The sequence below is a fragment of the Trachemys scripta genome, chromosome 18 (assembly GCF_013100865.1).
Source record: "Trachemys scripta elegans isolate TJP31775 chromosome 18, CAS_Tse_1.0, whole genome shotgun sequence".
NCBI classification, from domain to species: domain Eukaryota; kingdom Metazoa; phylum Chordata; order Testudines; family Emydidae; genus Trachemys; species Trachemys scripta.
In genome coordinates, this window is record NC_048315.1 from 20,377,612 (window position 1) to 20,384,304 (window position 6,693).

Consider the following 6,693-nt stretch of genomic DNA (forward strand, 5'->3'; position numbering starts at 1 on the left):
GTGGGAATTGCAAGTCACAGTCCCTGCAAAACCACACCAGGATCTGGGTAGAAGCATCCATGTTCAGGCGCTCTGTCTGGCTACAGGCGCAGGTGGAGGAGACAGAAGCAGTGCTGGCACAGGTGTTGCGGGTCTTCCTAACCATTGTAGGCCTCCTTCTGTCAAACTCTCCTGTCTGCAGCCCCCTGTCCACTTCATTCCCCTGGTCACTCTGCCTCTACCACTTTCTCCTCCATCCCAATGCTCAAGCTTTAGAGCCAGACCTGAGCCTGCTGTTGGTAAAGTGCTCGTGATCTCTATAAAACGTGACCTAATATGATTATAACTGTTGCTGCTGAGGATCTCACTTACAAATCTTAGTGGGGAGGCAAAGAATTCTATTGAAAACCTGATGTGTTTTCGGAGAGGTGAATAGCTCGTTAGAGGTTCTGGGTTCTCCCACGAACAAATGGGCCAGTGAAGTAGCCTAGCAAAATAAACAAACCCACCCTGCCATTGACCTTAGGAGGAGAGTTGATGCTGAATCCTGCAGCTGACAGTGTATGTAAACAAGAATATTTCACTGCCGTGTTTTCCACAGAAATTGAAATTAGGGGGTGTGTTCAGAACTACAGGGGGAGGGGGGAGAACCGATGAGGGGTGAGGGCGAAGGTGGGCTGTATGGTACCATAGTAAAAACTGAAAAATGTTTCATGACCATTTTATTATTTTTAACTCATGTTTTTAAATCACACAAATTACAGTTGGCTATACAAGCCTACTATGAAGTGCTACGTCTACACCCGTCTCGGTTTCTTGTTGTAATTTTGCACAACTCTGTTAATGAACTTCTCGAATGCAATGGTTTCTCGAGTGTCTGGTACTGCCAGTCCTTCATGACATGCTCATGATCATGCAGAAAGTGACTTCTTTCAGAACACAAAATTCTATTAAATGAAGAAAAAGAACACTCAACTGTAGCTGTTGTGACTGGGAGAAGAAAGAGATGAATTCTTACTACTTTCATCCCAGGAGATCGACCCAATTTGATGTGTCTTCTATAACCTGAACAGCTAAAAAGTCATCTCCTGACCTACCACTGAGATCAAGATAACACATGCAGTGACTTGAATGCCCCGATACAAATGGGTGTCAAGTATTATCATCCGTGTATGCACATTTTCTGAATGTGGTGAGAGAGTTCTTCACTTTTTCAACTTCTGAGTCTTTCACTGTTGCACTGCATGCTTCTAACCAGTCAGTTGAGTTTCTTGCAGGAAGATAGTGAGCATTTGCCTGTCTTGGTTGGAACCAGTGTCCAACTTCAGGATTAACAAATGACAATGTACTTAACATTGGCCTCTAGTTTGTAGTGTGTGGTATCTCTTGCTTAAAGAGACAGTATGATTCGACAGCCATGTTTGTTCGTATAAACTGTGTTGTGTCTCCAGCATTCTTACCAGCCTCATTAAGTACTTCTAAAATTGGTTTTGACAGTGACTGGTTTATAAGGCTTTCTGCCTGTCGATGCAGTCCAGAGGATTGGTGTTTTGCAGCCTTTTCACATAGTTTGTCAGCATTGGCTTTGCTGATCAGTCTGGAAAACCAAGATCCTTCACTTTTACTATATAAATCCATGGTATGCTCACAACTTGAATACTGCATGCAGTCCTGGTCACCCTATCTAGGAAAAGATACAGAGAAGGGCAACTAAAATGATTAGGCGTATGGAACAGCTTAAAAAGACCAGGGGACTTTCCGGCTTGGAAAAGAGACTACTAAGGGGGGCTATAAAATCTTGACTGGTGTGTAGAAAGTGAAAAGCTCCCTCACATAACACAAGAACTAGGGGTCACCCAGTGACATTAATAGGCAGCTGGTTTAAAACAAGCACAAAGAAATACTACTTCACACAACATACAGTCAACCTGTGGAACTTATTGCCAGGGGATGTTGTGAAGGCCAAAACTAGAACAGGATTCAAAAAATAAATAGCCATTGACAGACATATCCTCCATGAACTTACCTATTAGCCAGGATGGGCAGGGATGCAACACCCTGCTCTGAGCCCCTCTGTTTGCCCGAAGCTGGGAGTGGACAACAGCAGATGGATCACTCAATAATTGCTCTGTTTTGTTGCTTCCTTTTGAAGCACCTGGCATTTTGGCCTCTTCAGAAGACTGGCCATGTTGGGTCAGACCAATGGTCCATCTAGCCCAGGATCCTTTCTTATAATTCATTTTTACATAAGAACATATAATTGTTTAGTACAGAAACTCCCAACACCAGCCAAAATTGATCACTTGGGCAACACAGCTCTGTCTGTATTTACATGAACTCCCCTACTCCGCCTAAGTATCCAGTAGTCTGGTCTTGAAGACTTTCCTTCCACCCACCCCTGGCTCATCATTAACTGTCAGGGGAGAGCTCATTCAGACCTTGCTTACAAATCATAAGGTTGGCCAACATTGCCAAAACGAATGCGCCAACATTGTCAGCAAAAACAACAGTTATGTGAGGAAGCTAGTCTTTGAAATATTAATACACACTTTAAAAGCATAGACAGTGTATGATAAAATACTTGTACCTGAAAAGGTATAATAGGTTTGAAAAGTATGAACAATTTCAATTCAAATTTCCAACCAATGACTAAATTGGCAACACTGCATGTAACTAGTTGACAGCTGTGGGGTGTTGGGGAAATTTGGGGCGGGGGTGTGTGAAGGGAAGGCCCTGGTTTCGCTGAATTAAGTCTCCTGCTGCAGCACCTCAGTAGGTTCCATCAGACAGAGGAGCTGCAGTGACTAGGCATTGGGATGCGGGTGCCTTTAAGAACCCAGCCCTGGGAAGCCCATGTCGAGAGGTGCTATCTGTGAGAGGGGAAATAAAGCCCCTCTGCTCCCCACCACCCTATTTTTTTTTTTTTGCAAACACTGGTGTCCCAGCCTACCGGGGTAACTGTTATCCCTCTGCCCCGCCTGTGCTGGGGTTTTGCCCTCTCTAACCCTCTGGCAGCATCTCTGGGATTAACCCCCGCTCCCCCACCTCCAATTTTGCCTTCAGCCCCTATCCTAATCTTGCCTCCAGCTAGGATGACCAGATCGTAAGAGTGAAATATCAGAACACATTGGGCGAGGGGGAGGGGGGGAGACGATGACGACAGACACAGGTGCACAGCCCCGACCAGAGCCATGAGGGGGGGCCCTAAGAAGCTGCAAGAGGGGTTGTACGGCCCCTGCTGCAGCCCGCACCACAAGCCACAGGGCAAGATCTCATGGCCCCAGCTCCAGCCCTCAGTAGAAGCCACAGGCCCAGGGGCGCAAGATTCTGGTTGCAAAGTCAGGTCCAGTTGCAGGGCAGGGGAGAGAAGGGTCCCGGTTCTAGCTCTGGCTCCAGCTGCAGTCACAGAGGGGAGGCCCCCAGTCCTGCCTTCAGCCACTGACAGCTGAAGCAAAACTACATCAGAGGTCTGGAATCAGTGAGTCTAAATTATAGACTTAATCGTAATACATATTTAAACATACAGATTTATTTGTACACTAAAAGGAGTAAAGGGCCGGGTTTTTATTCAGTCAATAAATCAACTTCCTGATTTGCATATCTCTCAGATATGCCAGAAGTCTAGTACTTTTTGGCTGACTTTGCCATAGCCATACCTTGATTCTGGGCAATCACAAAGCTGTAGAAGTCCTTGCAACTCATCCGGAAATTCATTTTGACAAGGGTTTCACTTCGCACCAAGTCTATGCTGCTTTGATTCCGGACATCAGTCCATGCACCTTTCATGATTGAAAATACACATTCTGAGTGTGCATTGCTTACGGGTATACCGAGCACGTATGACACCAGCTTTGCCATGCTCAGGAATTCAGTGCTACTGTCCTTGTTTCTCAGCACTTGACACCAGAGTTCCCCAACTGAATAGTTTCCAGGCTCCAACTTGGAGTTGATGTCTTTGATGATACAGTACTCATCATAGAGCTGACCAAGATCCACTGTTTTCTGAAGGTTTACAGCTGTCACGGCTTCAGACAGATCCTTGAATTCGAATACCCTATTAACTTTGATGTTCAAGCACTTGGTATTGAACAAGTAGCCAGCCGTTGAAAAAATCAAACCATTTCTCCAAATATAGGATCGACACATCGTAAAATTTCATGAAGTCTTTCTGGAGACATGCAGCAGTGACAGGCAGCATCTCAGTTAATGCACTTTCAACGTTGGAGCCAAAGAATGTCATTTTTCCGTTGCTGAAGTTTAATTCTCAGAGTATTCATTATGGTGTACCCTTCATGTGCTGTCATACTGTCATTTTCCAAACAGCACAGTATCATTGAAGATTTTCAGGATGTTCTGGAGGAAAAACAGATGAACCACAACTTCGCTAGGCCCCTCACCTTGTTCACAGTTTTCCCTGTTCGAGAACAGCATCCATAGAAATTTTGGACACTTCTCACTGCCCAGAGAAACAAAGTAGCACTTAACAGCCTGCCACATATTTACAAGCCTGTTTACAGCTGGGAAAAGACTCAACCCAGCGCGTCGGAACATGGCGCAGTAAAGTGGCATACTCCATATCCACAAAGTCAAACATATCCTTCAATGCTGCTACTCTCTTAGCAGAACTGCTGAAATGATTGAACATCTTAATCACCAGAGTCTCAATGTCAACTTGTAGGGTATTGCTAGCACGTTTCACGGCGTTGTGCACAACGTGGGTAGGGCAGTTTGCTGGCAAGATATTTTCATTTTGTTTTTTTAAATTCTGGTACACTGATTGTCACTTTCCATAATTCACGTTTGCATTATCAGCACTGTAGGAAGATACTTTGTTTAGGTCTAGTTTGTGTGTCGCAAGTTTTTCAAGTAATGCGGTGTTAGACTTCTATGAGCAAAGCGAAGAGACTGCAGAGGCAAACAGTTTATCTTGGACCCCCCTGTTCAGGTATCCAGTATCTCAGTGATAAGGGGAAAGTTTTCACATTGCCCTTGTTAGATGCATCTGTGGCAACTGAGAAATAGGGACTGTCTGGCTTGCTGAGGTCTTTTAAAAATTCTGTTGAGAGTGGGGACAGCACATTTTTGATCAATGCTTCCGCTTTAGTCCGGCCACAGCTGACGTGCTTTGCAATTGTTGAATCTGGATACAAGGTAGGCGCCAGTTTAAGTTCAGTCACACAAGCGATAGGAGTGTTGACGGACTACTGTGTGGTAAACTTGAGTTAGCTCAGTAGCGATAACTTTGTTATTGAAGGATTCATTTGGCTTGCTGAAAAAATGTGAGACCAGGGTATTGCTCTTGTGAGTCTGGGTGTTTTGTCCATGATTATTTGATGATGCTTAACATCAGACTCACCGCCATGGCAAATGGTACATTCCTTCCTGCATGCTTTACAAAAGGGTTTTGAATCACACTCATAGGATTTCCAAATCCAGGTGTACGTGGCTTCCCATTCTGTCCTATATCTGCACTGTCTTTTTTGTTTTTTGGTAGTTGGCTCCTCCCTTGCCGTTGCCATTTCAGGTGGGGTTTTCGGCTGAAGACTGTTAGCTAGACAGCTAGCCACTGAAAAGAACTGCGCAGTCTCTGTGCTTCTTGCATGTTATTACGTGCCCACTGTAGTTTGTCCTACGGTATGCACTGGGTTCAGAACTGTAAACTACCATAAATTTGCGTTACACCGGAAAACAACCTGAAAAAACAAAAATGCCAGTAGATAACCGATCACTAACCCTAACCCTAACCCTCTCTACTTTAATTGACATTGCTCACTGTATTTTGCCTGTCAGTTTTGATCAAGCCCATCTAAAGAGGAGATGCATGTTTAAAATATCACAGCATAAATAATCTGAATCAAATACAGGTTTGCATTAAAGCTTTGGTATGTTATTTGTTGGGGCTAGTTATTTTAAATCTTCAAAATTTGCCATCATGAACTGGGATGCCATATGCTGGTCAGAATAATCATTGACTCTGAATGCAAATCCTCCTTTCCATACCAATGTTTGTCTCGCCTATGTGTGTGTGTGGATGGTTTTGACCAGACTTTATGACCTGTATCATTTGTACATTTCGGTACATACAATACAGTTCATTGTATTCTCATCTGACCTAGTTTCAGCAAAATCTGGGCCAGACTGTGACCCTCTTACTCATTTTGGTGAGCAGGTACTCAGAGAATAGTCCTAATGACAGGCAACCCAGTGCCCCACACCCACCTCCCAGACACTCACCATCACACCCTGCCTCCTCCCCCCGAGCCAGTCAGGAGAGGACGCCCCCTCCCCGCGCCGGTGCCGCTTTGGCTTCCCCTGTCTGGCCAGTGGTGACCCTGTCTGCCAGCTGCGAGTGAGGAGGAGCGGGAGGAGGGCCAGGGCAGCGGACCCGCCTGGCCAGACCATGTCGGAGGTGCAGGTGCTGCCCTATGGTGAGGACAAGCTGGGCCACTGCGGGGAGGTGGGGCAGATCTTCTTCACCTGCCGTCTGCAGGACACCAGCAACTTCTTCCCAGGGGTGGGGGGGGGGGCAGAACAAGAGGCCCCCCAAGCTGGTACGGGCAGCAGATCGGCAGCAGCAAGAGAGGTAAGGGCCAGGCTCGCCCCGTTTCCTAAGCCTCCCAGCCCCTGGCTGGGGAGGAGGGTGTGTGTCTCCCCCGAGCCTGCCCCACTCCCTTCTCCGCAGCTGTTCGGAATCTGAGTCACTTTGCTCCGAAC